This window comes from Siphateles boraxobius, unplaced genomic scaffold (genome assembly GCF_051911475.1).
Source record: "Siphateles boraxobius isolate OS27281-9 unplaced genomic scaffold, OSU_SipBor_1 68, whole genome shotgun sequence".
Classification (NCBI taxonomy): Eukaryota; Metazoa; Chordata; class Actinopteri; order Cypriniformes; family Leuciscidae; genus Siphateles; species Siphateles boraxobius.
In genome coordinates this window covers 7,560,765-7,575,116 of record NW_027509195.1, presented here as the reverse complement: position 1 = coordinate 7,575,116, position 14,352 = coordinate 7,560,765, and the positions used below count along the sequence as shown (strand labels likewise).

At 47.0% G+C, this 14,352-nt stretch overlaps 1 pseudogene; it reads left to right on the top strand.

The window, feature by feature from the left end:
* The first annotated feature begins 477 nt into the window (after positions 1-477).
* LOC143722552 (uncharacterized) lies at positions 478-13,808 on the top strand (annotated as a pseudogene).
* Positions 13,809-14,352: the final 544 nt, after the last annotated feature.

The window sequence follows — 14,352 nt, the reverse complement described above, 5'->3', positions numbered from 1 at the left end:
ACATAAACAAGAAGGTTTGATTGACAGAGAGAAGGGATGACTGCATCTGGATCTGGATTACAGCAAGTGCATCTGATTAAGTTCTGAATCCTTTGAGGAAGGTATGAGGGAGAAAAACACTTGGAACGGGATACTAGAGTTGGGTGCCAAGTTATCACAAATCCAGCTGCAGGTTACAGTTATCCAGCCTTATACTGGACATCTCATTTAAAATAAACTTAGTATATTACACACATTAAAGCAAATCAATGCTGCTGCTGTAAGACGGACTTCAAAGTTCAGGTTAGATGATGCATCAAATTCTATGATATACATTCATGACACATAGTGATCTGTAAAGAAAGGCCAGAGCATTGTATTCATTCTGATCTGCAGGGAAAAAAAGCATAAAGATAGTGTAAACACACACTACAGTTCCAAAGTTTGGGGTCAGTTTGAAAGAAAAAAACAACGGCTTCACAAAACAACTGATTGGGGTTTAAGCACAGTGGTCAGCTTGAGTGCTCAACAGAGGAAGTGAATCGCTTCCTACAGGACACAGTGAGCGATTCCCTGAGAGAGCAAGAGCTGGAGCCCAACAGAGCTCTCATCAGCCTCGCCCCCCCAACAACAGAGTTCAACCTGAGGGAGCCAAGTTTGAAGGAAATTGAGGAGATCATCAAGGCAGCCCGCATAGCATCTACCCCAGGCCCCAGTGGCGTACCTTATTTGGCCTATAAGCGCTGCCCAGAGCTTCTCCGGCACCTGTGGAAGATCTTGATGGTGATTTGGCGTAGAGGAAGAGTTGCTGACCAGTGGAGGTGTGCTGAAGGAGTGTGGATCCCCAAAGAGGAGAACTCAAAAAACAACAACAACCAGTTTCGATCCATCTCACTATTGAGTGTTGAAGGGAAGGTGTTTTTCAGCATCGTCTAAATGAAGACTGACAGAGTTTCTCCTCAAGAACAACTAAATCGACCCCTCAGTGCAGAAGGGGGGGATTCCTGGAGCTCCCGGCTGCTTGGAACACACTGGTGTAGTTACACAACTCATCAGAGAGGCCTATGAGAACAGAGGCGAACTAGTTGTCTTGTGGTTGGACCTGGTCAACACCTATGGGTCCATACCACACCAGCTGGTCAAGCTCGCCCTACACCTCCATCATGTTCCCAGCTAGATTAAGGACCTGATCCTGGATTACAATAATAATTTCAGGATGCGGGTCACTTCTAGTCAGAAACATCAGACTGGCATCGTATTGGGAAAGGAATAATAACAGGCTGTACCATCTCTGTTATCCTTTTCACTCTTGTCCCAGGGAGCAGGTGGATCCTACAAGGACTTGAGAGACTCATCACCTGGGCAAGAATGAGTTTTAAGGCATCTAAGTCAAGGTTCCCCTTCAGGGACTACCGCTGCGTGTAATCGCAGTGGGAACGCCCCCCAGCGTAACGCGTCTGAAGCATGAATGAAATCAGTCAAAGGAGAAAAGGGAGCGTCACAGCAAGGGACGTCATTGACCAGGAAGCTATAAATATCCCCTGAATACACAAGCCGCCAGCTTCTGTCACTTCAGCAGTGCGCTGTGTGTGTGAACTGAAATCTCGATTGTGTTTGTCTGTTCTGTCAGGAGTTTATCACTATATATATATATTAGGGCTGTCAGTTAAACGCGTTATTAACGGCGTTAACGCAAACCCATTTTAACGGCGTTAATTTTTTTATCGCGCGAATAACGGTCTTTTTGGCCTAGCAAACTTTGTAGTTTTTTTTCACATGCTTTTGCAATAGGACGCGGCATGGACGTTTTGAAAGCGCAAGCGGATCTAGCTAGACCGGAAACAAAATAACAGGCACACCGCACACACTTGTTTGGGCTTGCGAGCCGGATGCGCGAGCGCGAATCTCTCTGCTCGCGCGTGGAATATAATGTGCCGAGCACGAATCTCTCTGCTCGAGTCGCGCGCTCTCAGATACACGCTGCTCTTCTTAGAATTTTCTCTGGGCTCGCTCAGACAATATGTGCCTGCACTTAAAACGTGTTCCGTGCAATCGCGAATCTCTCCTCTTCCCCAGCTAACAATTTTAGGTTATAAGAACGTTTTCATAACGTTCCCATTAAGTTATAAAAACGTTATTTCTGAATGTTATAGGAACGTTCAAAACGTCCAGTTGTGAGTGGATGACGAGCGCGAGACACCGAAATGGATGCCAATAAGATTCTGAATGGAACGTTTACTTTTAAAAAGTTGCCAAATGGTTCCATTGACGAGACCAAAGTTATCTGTGTGTTTTGTCGTTGTGAACTGAGCTATCATCATCGCAGCACGTCCAGTCTGAAATACCACTTGATGATGGCCAAACACACACACACACACACACACACACACAGCTGATGCGAATTCTCCGCCCCCTCGTCAATATCAGGACCTCGTCAGTATTTCTTTCACCCTTTTATTGATGGACAGTGTTACATTGTGTGAGAGATTATTTGCTCCAAGTAAGAATGTTTTAGTGTGAAATTGAACACAATATATGCCAATGTTGTTTTCAATAAAAAACATTTGCACAAAGCAAGCCGATCCACTTTTCCATGTTGATAAGAGCATTAAAATGAGAAAAAATAATGGGACAAAAAGAAATCAAGAGACATTTAGAATAGATAAAAATGTGCGATTAAATGCGATTAATCGCGAGTTAACTATGACATTAATGCGATTAATCGCGATTAAATATTTTAATCGTTTGACAGCACTAATATATATATATATATATATATAAATATATATAAAAAACCAAAGAATATGAGCGAGCAGTATAAGAAGTGTGTTTCCCCCTGTACACGATACATCACGGGTGGGGATTCACACCAGCTATGTGTGGCTTGTTTGGGAGTTCAGCATGCCCAGTCGGCTCTCGAGGGAGTCGATTGTGAGCATTGCGAGCGTTTTCCTCTGAGAACTCTGCGCTCTTCGAGGAGAGCGGTATGCTGCGAGCACCCCGAGGCTCGGGTCCCGCTTCTGTTGAGGCAGAGTGGCGGCGTTTGTCTTGGGGCTCGCAGATGGATCTCATCTAGAAGCACGCGCTGCGGCGGTTACTTCTGCCCGGGTGGAGGCACATGATGATGTTGATTGACCTGGGTTAGACCGGTTTCTAGCAGGATTTACACAAATCAGTCTAATGCTTATGGTAACATTTCTGGTGCTTAATCTGCTGGTTATGTGACGATGCCGAAGGCAGAGGAGACGCTCGCGAGATATCTCTCGCCTGCTTCGTCGTCTTCACTTAAAGCACCGGCTCTTCCATCGAGACCACTAAAAAATACCTCTGTGCCGGTGGGCAAGGCTTACTCGGCGGCTGGGTAGGCGGCTGCTTGTCTACATACGATGGCTATTATGCAGGCTTATCAGGCCGACCTGCTAAAAGATGCGTGTGAGGGGGGGGAAATTTCCGCTGATATGATTAGCGAACTCAGGCAGACTGCTGATCTCACTCTTCGTGCTACCAGAGAGACCGCAAAATCTATCGGTCGGTCTATGGCAGCCATGGGGGCCACAGAAAGGCACTTATGGTTGAGTCAGACCTCCATGAAAGAAAAAGACAAATCTCTCCTTTTAAATGCTCCCGTTTCGCCTGCGGGCCTCTTCGGTGATGCTCTTCTTTCTGTCACGTAGAGTTTCCAGGAAGAGAAAAAACAGGCAGCTGCTTTTCATAAATACATCCCTCTTAAAGTGCGTGTCACTGGGGCTGCTGAATGTGGGCAGTCCCAGCCGTCGAGTTCGTCCTCCAAAAGAGCACAGCAGAAGCGGAGTGTTGCGTCTCGTGCCCCCCCGCAGAGAGACTGGAGGGACGAGGCGGGGCGCTCTCCGGCGCGGCCGCGTCAAAAAAATCCTGACGGGCTGAACTTCAGGACTCTGAGGGTGGTCCCCATCGGGAAAGACTTGAGTTCACCGCACAAAAACACGGTGCCCTGTCTTTCTCTATGCCCTCAGGGGTCTGTTCTACTAACCCTGCCTATACAGGGCGTAGAGAGACTCGGCGAGCAGTTTCCCGAGGGACGTTCGCCCCCTCTGAGGAGGGTTGTGAAGTGCTCAGACCAGCTGTTTCCTGCCAGTATGTTACAGGGCGCTGCGTCTGTCACTCGGGATGTTCATCCAGAGGCCAGCCTCGAGAGGCTGGTTCCCTTAGTAGAGTTCCTGGCGGAATGGGAAATGCTTCCCAATGTTTCTCAGTGGGTCCTGAATATCATAAAGAACGGGTACGCTATTCAGTTCAGAACGCGTCCACCTCGGTTCAGAGGGGTTCTGCCTACTGTGGTGGGCCCCGAGCAGGCTCTGGTATTAGAACAGGAGGTAAAAACTCTGCTGCAGAAAGAGGCTATAGAACGGATTCCTCCACCCAGCAGGGAGTTAGGATATTGCAGCCGGTACTTCATCGTTCCGAAAAAAGATGGAGGGCTGCGTCCCATTCTAGATCTGCGTCACTTAAATCGCACTGTTGGGAAGCTCAAATTCATAATGCTCACTCTCAAGCAGATCGTGTCACAAATCAGATTCGAGGACTGGTTTGTCACGATAGATCTAAAGGACGCCTACTTCCATGTTTCTATCCTCCCTCAACACAGGAAGTTCCTGAGGTTCGCTTTCGGGGGCGAAGCGTACCAATATCGGGTTCTTCCGTTTGGCCTAGCACTGTCACCCCGCACGTTCACGAAGTGTATGGATTCAGCTATAGCTCCGCTCAGGCTGCAGGGCATCCGTATTCTGAACTATATAGACGATTGGTTAATTCTAGCTCAGTCGGAACAGCAGGCGGTTCGGCATCGAGATGCTGTTCTTGCTCACATCAAAAGATTGGGGTTGAGCCTCAACGCCAAGAAGAGTGTTCTTTCTCCATTACAGAGAACCACCTTTCTCGGTGTAGTATGGGATTCGACGACGATGAAGGCACGATTGTCACCTGCTCGTGTTGCTTCGATTCTCGCCGCAGTATATCAGGTCAAGCTAGGCCACTCCTCCACCGTAAAACAGTTCCAGAGACTGTTAGGTCTCATGGCGGCTGCGTCCAACGTGATACCCTTTGGCCTCCTGCATGAGACCATTACAGTGGTGGCTCAGAACCAAGGGGTTCTCCCCGAGGGGAGATCCTTTTCGCATGATCATGAGTTCGCGACGGTGTCATCTTGCCCTGGTTATGTGGAAAGATCCTTGCTTTCTGTCCCAAGGACCTGTGTTGGGAGCTTCTTGTCGTCGCGTTTTGCTAACGACAGATGCCTCTCTCACGGGTTGGGGAGCGATCATGAGTGGTCGCCCAGCTCAGGGTCTGTGGAAGGACCATCACCGTCTATGGCACGTAAATTGTCTAGAGATGTTGGCAGTATTTCAGGCTCTGAAACACTTCCTCCCAGACCTAAGGGGCCACCATGTCCTTGTCCGAACAGACAACACGTCGGTGGTCTCTTATATCAACCATCAGGGGGGTCTGCGTTCTCGCCCGCTGTACAGACTGGCACATCAGATCCTTCTATGGTCCCAGGGGAAAATTCTTTTTCTGAGAGCTATTTATCTCCCGGGGTATTTAAATCAGGGGGCAGACATCCTGTCGAGGCAGGGGCCGAGGCCCGGGGAATGGTGTCTTCACCCCGAGGTGGTGGAGCTCCTATGGGAGCATTTCGGTCGTGCCGAGGTAGACCTATTTGCTTCCCGAGAGACATCTCACTGTCCACTGTGGTTCTCTCTCAGCCAACCAGCCCCCCTGGGGTTGGACGCGATGGTACATCAATGGGCGAGGTCACGCTTGGACGCTTTTCCCCCGATCGCTCTGCTCCCGGGAGTTCAATTCAATTCAATTCAATTCAAATTTATTTGTATAGCGCTTTTCACAATACACATTGTCTCAAAGCAGCTTTACTGAAATTGCATTTCGGAAATGTACATAGAAAAATACAATTAGTTAATCAAGTATTAATTTATGGCATAACATATCGCCGGCTTTGAGTCGTCTCTTCACAGGCGTCGAGTCGTCTCTTCACAGGCGTTGGGGCATCTGAAGTCTCCGTGAGAGGCTGGATACAAACTGGAGCTGACGAACGCTATTTACCTCGGGACTAGCGTCCCGAGATAACAGCAGAAAGGCAGATGGGAAATAATTAGCATAGCTGATGTTCATAATGTTAATGCATTCGAACTGATTCAGCAGTAGTATCAAAGGTTAAGCATTAAGTGAATGCTTGGTTAAAGAGATGCGTCTTTAATCTAGTTTTAAACTGGGACAGCGAGTCTGAGTCTCGTACAATATCAGGAAGGCTATTCCAGAGTTTAGGAGCTAAATGCGAGAACGCCCTCCCTCCTTTAGTGGACTTAGATATCCTAGGAATGACCAGAAGCCTCGAATTTAGTGATCTTAAAGAGCGCGATGGATTGTATGGCGATAGAAGGTCTGTTAAATACACAGGAGCTAAACCATTTAGGGCTTTATAGGTCAGTAGGAATACTTTGTAATTGATACGTAACTTAATAGGTAACCAGTGTAGAGATGATAAAATAGGTGTTATATGATCATATTTCCTTGATCTAGTAAGAACTCTAGCAGCTGCATTTTGCACTAACTGTAGCTTGTTGATTGAGGATGCAGGACAGCCAGCTAATAAAGCATTACAGTAATCTAGTCTCGAGGTCATGAATGCATGAACTAACTTTTCTGCATCAGAAACAGATAGCATGTTGCGTAGCTTAGCAATGTTTCTAAGGTGGAAAAAGGCTGTTCTTGTAATATATGAAATATGATTTTCGAAAGTCAAGTTGCGGTCTAGTATAACACCCAGGTCTTTTACTGTAGTGGATAAAGTAACAGGACATCCTTCTAAATTAAAGTTGTATTGTAAGGGATTTTGTGGGTAGTTTTTTGGACCAATAAGTAATACCTCCGTTTTATCTGAATTTAATAGCAGGAAATTACACGTCATCCAGCATTTTATATCATTTAGACACTCTGTCAATTTAGATAAGTTAGTGTTTTCATCTGGTCGTGATGAGATATATAATTGAGTGTCATCAGCATAACAGTGGAAATTAATTCCATGTTTTCTTATAATATTACCAAGTGGCAGCATATATATTGAGAATAGCAGAGGGCCTAACACCGATCCTTGCGGCACTCCATAGTCTACTGACGTTATCTTTGATTTTTCCCCATTTAAACAGACAAAATGGTAACGGTCTGATAAGTACGATCTAAACCAGCTTAATGCCTGTCCCTGAACACCAGTGTAGTTTTGTAGTCGATCCAAGAGTATTTTATGATCGATAGTATCGAACGCAGCACTAAGATCGAGTAGAACTAGTATTGAGATACAGCCTTGGTCAGAAGCTAAAAGTAAATCATTTGTAATTTTAACTAGCGCAGTTTCTGTGCTATGATGCGGTCTGAATCCCGACTGGAATTTTTCATAGATATCATTTTCTTGTAAGAAAGAGCACAATTGAGCGGACACAATTTTTTCTAGTATTTTAGACATAAATGGAAGATTTGAGATGGGTCTGTAATTTGCTAAGTTATTTGGATCTAATTGCGGTTTCTTAATGAGAGGTTTTATTACTGCCAGCTTGAATATTTTTGGAACATGACCTAAAAATAAAGACGAGTTAATAATATTAAGAAGAGGCTCTTCGACTACAGGTAACACTTCTTTCAGTAGTTTAGTGGGTATTGGATCTAATAAACATGTTGTTGGTTTAGATGCAATGATAAGTTTATTTAGCTCTTCCTGTCCTATAGTTGTAAAACGGTGTAGTTGTTCTAGAGGGGCCATAATTGAGGCTGAATCATAAGACATCATAGAGGATTGTATATTTACAATTGTGTTTCGGATGCTTTCTATTTTCTCATTGAAGTAATTCATAAAATCATTACTACTATATTGTAATGGAATATTTTGCTCTGGTGATGTTTGTTTATTTGTTAGTCTAGCCACGGTGTTGAATAAAAACCTTGGATTATTTTGGTTATTTTCTATTAGTTTGCGGAGATGCTCAGCCCTGGCTGCTTTTAGAGCCTTTTTATAACGTGACATACTGTCTTTCCACGCGATTCTAAAGACCTCTAAATTAGTTTGTTTCCATTTACGCTCTAAGTTACGAGTTTCTCTCTTGATTGCATGCGTAGCACTGTTGTACCATGGTGCTTTAGTTTTCTCTCTAACCTTTTTTAATCTAATTGGTGCAACAATATCTAGTGTACTAGAGAACATGGTGCTCAAACTGCTAGTCATTTCCTCTAGTTCATCTGTTTGTTTGGGTGCACTGCGCAGCTGAGATAGATCAGGTAAGCTATTTGAGAATCTATCTATAGTGGTTGGAAGGATTGTTCTGCCTGGTCTATAACGTGGCGCAACATGACAAATTTCAGCAGTACGTATTATACAAGTTACCATGTAATGATCAGTGAGATCATCACTTTGCGGTATAATATTTATATCAGTTGGATTGGTTCCATATGATATAATTAAATCTAGTGTATGATTTAGACGATGAGTGGGACCACTGACGTTTTGCGTGACCCCAAAGGAGTTTAATAAATCTGTAAACGCAGTCCCTAACGCATCATTTGTATTATCTACGTGTATGTTAAAGTCTCCAACAATTATTGCTTTATCGACATTGACCAATAGATCTGAGAGAAAGTATGCAAACTCTTTTAGGAAGTCAGCATAGGGCCCTGGAGGTCTATATAGGGTAGCCAAGGCTAGAGATAATATGGATTTGTTTCTTGCATCTAAGAGCGTAACATTTAGCACAAGTACTTCAAACGAATTAAACCTGTGACCTGTTTTCTGAGTAACATTAAGAATATCTCTATAGATTGTTGCAACACCGCCGCCACGACCGATCAGACGGGGCTCATGCTTATAACAGTATCCTGGTGGAGTAGACTCATTTAGACCGAAATAATCATTTGGTTTAAGCCAGGTTTCAGTAAGGCAAAGTACATCGAAACTATTATCTGTGACCATTTCATTAACAATAACCGCCTTAGGTGTGAGCGATCTAATGTTTAGAAGACCTAGCTTTAGAAATTGTTTTTGTTCACTGATATTTAGATTTTCTGGTTTAATTACAATAAGATTTTTGCTAGATCCTACACTAGATTTATTGTTTGGCCTCACTAAGCGAGGAATAGACACAGTTTCTATATAATGTTCTACACTACTTATATCAATTAAGTTGGGACAGCAAAGACTGTGATTTGGACTTTGACTTACTAGTCATATGGTGTGTAACGTCTTGGAGATGTTGTCCGACAGAACAGTCGCTCCGATTCTGCTGGGGTGCAGGCCATCAGCGCGGTAGAGCCTAGGTCGCTCCCAGAACAGATTCCAATTATTTACAAAGAGCAGTTTCTGTTCATTACACCATGACATTAACCATTCATTTAGAGCAAATAATCTACTGAACCTTTCTTGTCCTAGTCGGTACGTGGGAAGCGGTCCAGACACGATGATCGTTGCTTCAGGCGATGTGCTGCGAACCGTCTCGATCAGGCTTCTGTAGTCCTTCTTCAGAACCTCCGTCTGCCGCAGCCTGATGTCGTTCGTCCCCGCGTGTAGGACCACAGCTCCGACGCGCTCGTCACCGTTCAGGATCTCGGGAATCTGTGCAGCGACATCAAGAACACGAGCACCAGGAAAGCAGTGAGTGCGCACCTTACGCTTACCTGAGGTAGCACGGACATGACGGACCATGGAAGTGCCGATGATCACGGCGGTGTCACGTTCCGGCTCGCGAAAAGGGGAGAAGCGGTTCCGGGTGGAGATCTCGAAGACCGGGAGGGGCGGGGAAGTCCTTGGTCTGGTCCTGGCTCGTGTCTTCCGCTGTGGGATCACCCAGGGTCCATGGTGTTGCCTCGGTGCCGGAGTGAATGAAGGCAGAGATGATCGCATCCTTCTGGGCAGAGAAACGCACGGAGTAGACGAAGTCGGAGTCAAAAAGTTACTAACCACTGACTTGTGAGCATCGGCGCGTGATGTTTCAAGCGTTGATCGCCGATCTCGCAGCTCGGCTTGCTTCACCAGCAGAACGCGGATCTGTTTCTCCACCGACTCCAGCTCCAATCGTACCGAAACCAGCTCGAATGTGTCCTCACCTGCACTCAGAGGTAACGTTAGACACACATCCGATATGTTCGCCATTATAACAGATGAACAGTAAATTAGTAGTGATACTACCAATATCACTACTAATTTAGGACTGAAATGATGGATATAACCCGTATCCTTTCAGTCAAACGGGTGTAAAATGAGAGGGTCGATAGGCGCGAGGCCACGCGTGAAATGCTAGCGGGCTAAAGGCTAGTAGCCGAGATTCGGAAAGTTGGATCTAAGTAGCGATATCAAAGCAATCCGATTGTTTTTTATAAGGAATAGTGTCGAGGATAAGTTCACATGATATAAAAATAGAAAGTGCTTGTTTATAAATGAGTGGTAAAGAAGAAAATCAGGGATTAATGAATCAATTCGACGGAGCTCCAAACACAAACACAGATCGCACGCGCATGCGCAAAATATGAATGCATACATACAGTGTCGAAGACATGTTCTGGAGAGGGTTCGCCGGGACGGGCTCAGTCTTCTGTTAATAGCCCCATTCTGGCCGGCCCGAGTATGGTTTGCGGACCTAGTGTCTCTCCTCGACGGCTCTCCCCTAGAGATACCGATCAGGAGAGATCTACTCTCTCAGGCGAGTGGGTCGATCCTTCACCCCCGCCCAGAACTATGGAGGCTGTGGGCTTGGCCTCTGAGGGGGCCCAGCTCGTAGACTCTGGTCTCTTGACTGAGGTCGTTGAGACCATCCTCCAATCCAGAGCTCCCGCCACGAGGAAGTTATATGCCGCGAGGTGGAAACTTTTCACCTCTTGGTGCAGAGAGCGCCAGCAGGACCCAGTTACCTGCCCAGTTGGTACAGTGCTGGATTTCCTGCAGGACCGTCTCTCCACAGGGTTATCCCACTCCACACTGAAGGTGTACGTGGCGGCCTTAGCTGCTTACCACGCTCCTTCAAGCGGAGGTTCTCTCGGGAGACACCCACTTGTATCTCGCTTCCTTCGTGGCGCCCTGAGGCTGAGGCCTGCAGTTCGCACGAGGGTACCATCTCGGGATCTGGCCATTGTCTTAGAGGGTCTCTCCCTAGCTCCCTTCGAGCCCATCGAGGAAGTTTCGGAAAAGTTCCTTACACTTAAGACTATCCTTCTTCTCGCTATCTCGTCTCTAAAAAGAATTGGAGATATTCAAGCACTCTCGGTGGCTCCCTCGTGCCTGGAATTTGCTCCTTGTTCGGTTAAGGCTTTTTTCTGTCCTAGACCAGGGTATGTTCCTAAGGTGCCAACCACTTCCGTTAGACCTATAGTACTGCAGGCCTTCTGTCCTCCGCCTTTTTTGACGTCAGACCAGGAGAAATTGAATATGCTGTGTCCCGTTAGGGCTTTAGATGCTTATGTCCACAGAGCTGCCCTGTGGAGGAAATCGGAACAGTTGTTCGTCTGTTTTGGGTCACCTAAGAAGGGGTGTCCTGCATCTAAGCAAAGGATGAGCAAGTGGGTGGTCGAGGCCATCTCACTCGCTTACGTTTCGGCCGGTCAGCCTTCACCTTTGGCTGTAAGGGCCCATTCTACCAGGAGTATTGCTGTCTCTACAGCTCTTCTTTCAGGGGCTTCTCTTCAGGACGTTTGTGATGCGGCAGGCTGGTCCTCACCGCACACTTTCGTCAGGTTTTATTCTCTCGATTTTAGCTCCACTCCTGGGGCTCAGGTTCTCTCTTCGGCTTGTGTCTCCTAGTCACACACGACGGGGACCTGTTCGTATGGGGATGTGGGTATTGCGTTCCCACTGCGATTACTCGCAGCGGTAGTCCCTGAAGGGGAACGTCCCGGGTTACGTATGTAACCCTAGTTCCCCGAAGGGACGGACGCTGCGTGTCCTGCCATACTCCCGGCATCCCCTTGGGTCGCTTGCTTCAGTAACATTAGAAGCTGGTGGCTTGTGTATTCAGGGGATATTTATAGCTTCCTGGTCAATGACGTCACTTGCTGTGACGCTCCATTTTCTCCTTTGACTGATTTCATTCATGCTTCAGACGCGTTACGCTGGGGGGCGTTCCCACTGCGATTACACGCAGCGTCCGTCCCTTCGGGGAACTAGGGTTACATACGTAACCCGGGACGTTCATGGTGCTGAAGAAGGGGAAAGTGGTTGACAAGTTCTGTTTTTCCATCTCAGGAACTGTCATCTTAACCATCACAGAGCAACCTGTCAAGAGTTTAGGGAAGCTCTTTGACTCCAGCCTGAAAGACTCCACCGCCATTCAGTAATCCAACAAAGAACTTGGAGCTTGGCTCACTAAGGTGGACAAGTCCGGTCTGCCTGGTAGATTTAAAGCCTGGATCTACAAGCATTCCATCCTGCCCCGAGTCCTGTGGCCCCTGCTGGTCTATGCAGCCCCAATGAAAACAGTTGAGTCCCTAGGCAGGAAGATCAGTGGCTTTCTTTGGAAGTGGCTGGGTCTTCCACGCAGTCTCACCTGCGCTGCACTGTATGGGATGAGTAACATCATGCAGCTGCCCATCAGTGGCCTCACTGAAGAATTCATGGTGGTACGCACCAGAGAAGCCCTACAGTACAAGGACTCTAGGGACTGCAAGGTGTCACAAGCCGGCATTGAGGTGAGGACAGGAAGGAAATGGAAGGCTGGGAAAGCAGTGGAGGAGGCAGAGTCACGCCTGAGACAAAAGGGAGACAAAATACTGGTGGGCACGTGGCGACAGGCAGAGGGGGCTTGGGCTACTTCCCAAAGACTCTGGTCAGCCAGGCCTGCGGAAAGTAAAGACACCATCTAATCCAGGAAGAGGTCCGAGCAGGCGTGGAGGAAGAGCGAGTGAGCAGGTTGGTGGGACTCCAGCAGCAGGGAGCATGGACTAGGTGGGAGAGTACACTGCAGGGCAGAATCACCTGGGCAAACATCTTGCAGGCAGATTTCCATCGGGTCCGTTTCTTGGTACAAGTTGTCTATGATGCTCTGCCAAGCCCAGCAAACCTCCATGTCTGGGGGAAGAGCGAGACACCTTCCTGCCTTCTTTGCTATGGAAGAGGCTCTTTAGAACATCTCCTCAGTAGCTGCCCAAAGGCGCTGGCTGATGGTCGCTATTGTTGGCGCCATGACCAGGTGCATAAGGCAATTGCCGAGAGCTTAGCCTCAGCCATCAGCACCAGCAAACACCATCATGCTCCAAAGAAGGCAGTCCCCTTTATTAAAGCTGGAGAGAAACCCTGGGTGTGCCCACGATTAACAACAGGCCTCCTCCATAAAGCCTCGTACTGGCAGCTGTAGGTCGACCTGGGAAAACAGCTGAGGTTCCCACAGAACATTGCAACAACAAGACTCCACCCAGACATGATAGTTATCTCCAAGGTTTCAAAACATCTGATCATGCTGGAATTGACGGTGCCCTGGGAAGAACGTATTGAGGAAGCCAATGAGAGGAAACGCGCTAAGGACCAGGAGCTGGTGGAGGAGTGTAGGGAGAGAGGCTGGAAAACCTTCTATGAACCTATAGAAGTCGGCTGTAGAGGCTTTGCAGGACGTTCATTTTGTTCATTCAAGTCCTCAGTCGTTTGGGCGTTATAGGGGCGGCCAAGAAAAGGTCCATTCAATCCGTGATCGAAGCTGCAGAGAAGGCCACAAGGTAGCTTTGGATTAAGAGGGCTGATCCGTCGGGTGGTACTGGGACGCAAGTCGGGGCTTGATCAACCCCAGCTGGGTCGCCTGGGGGAGGGTGTATGATCTTGCGAGACCCGAAACACCCAATGATCCCAGGATACATCACTGAGGATGCGTCCCAGTGCATCCATGAGATGTTTCTGCATAGCTTATGTTTGAGCAACTCAATTTAGTTCAATTTAGTAAAGAGGAGAGCCTTCAGAGCATGCATTCAAAAAAGTATTGTAAGGACTGGGCTAAGTGGGTGAATCTGAATAACTAAATACATTCTGCTAAAGACCAAAAATCTCTGAATGTAAATTAACCCAACACACACACACACACACACACACACACACACACACACACACACACACACACACACACACACACACACACACACACACACACACACACACACACACACACACACACACACACACACACACACACACACACACACACACACACACACATTCCCCCACCAGTGAAGACCACACTCAGGACAGAGCGTGGTGTCCGCTTACAAGACATTTTATGACTGATCGGAATGTCCCAAAGGAAGTGGATTCCAAAGCGAAAAGGAACTTCTTTTCTTTAAACCAGATATATTCGATGTGTTTTTTTT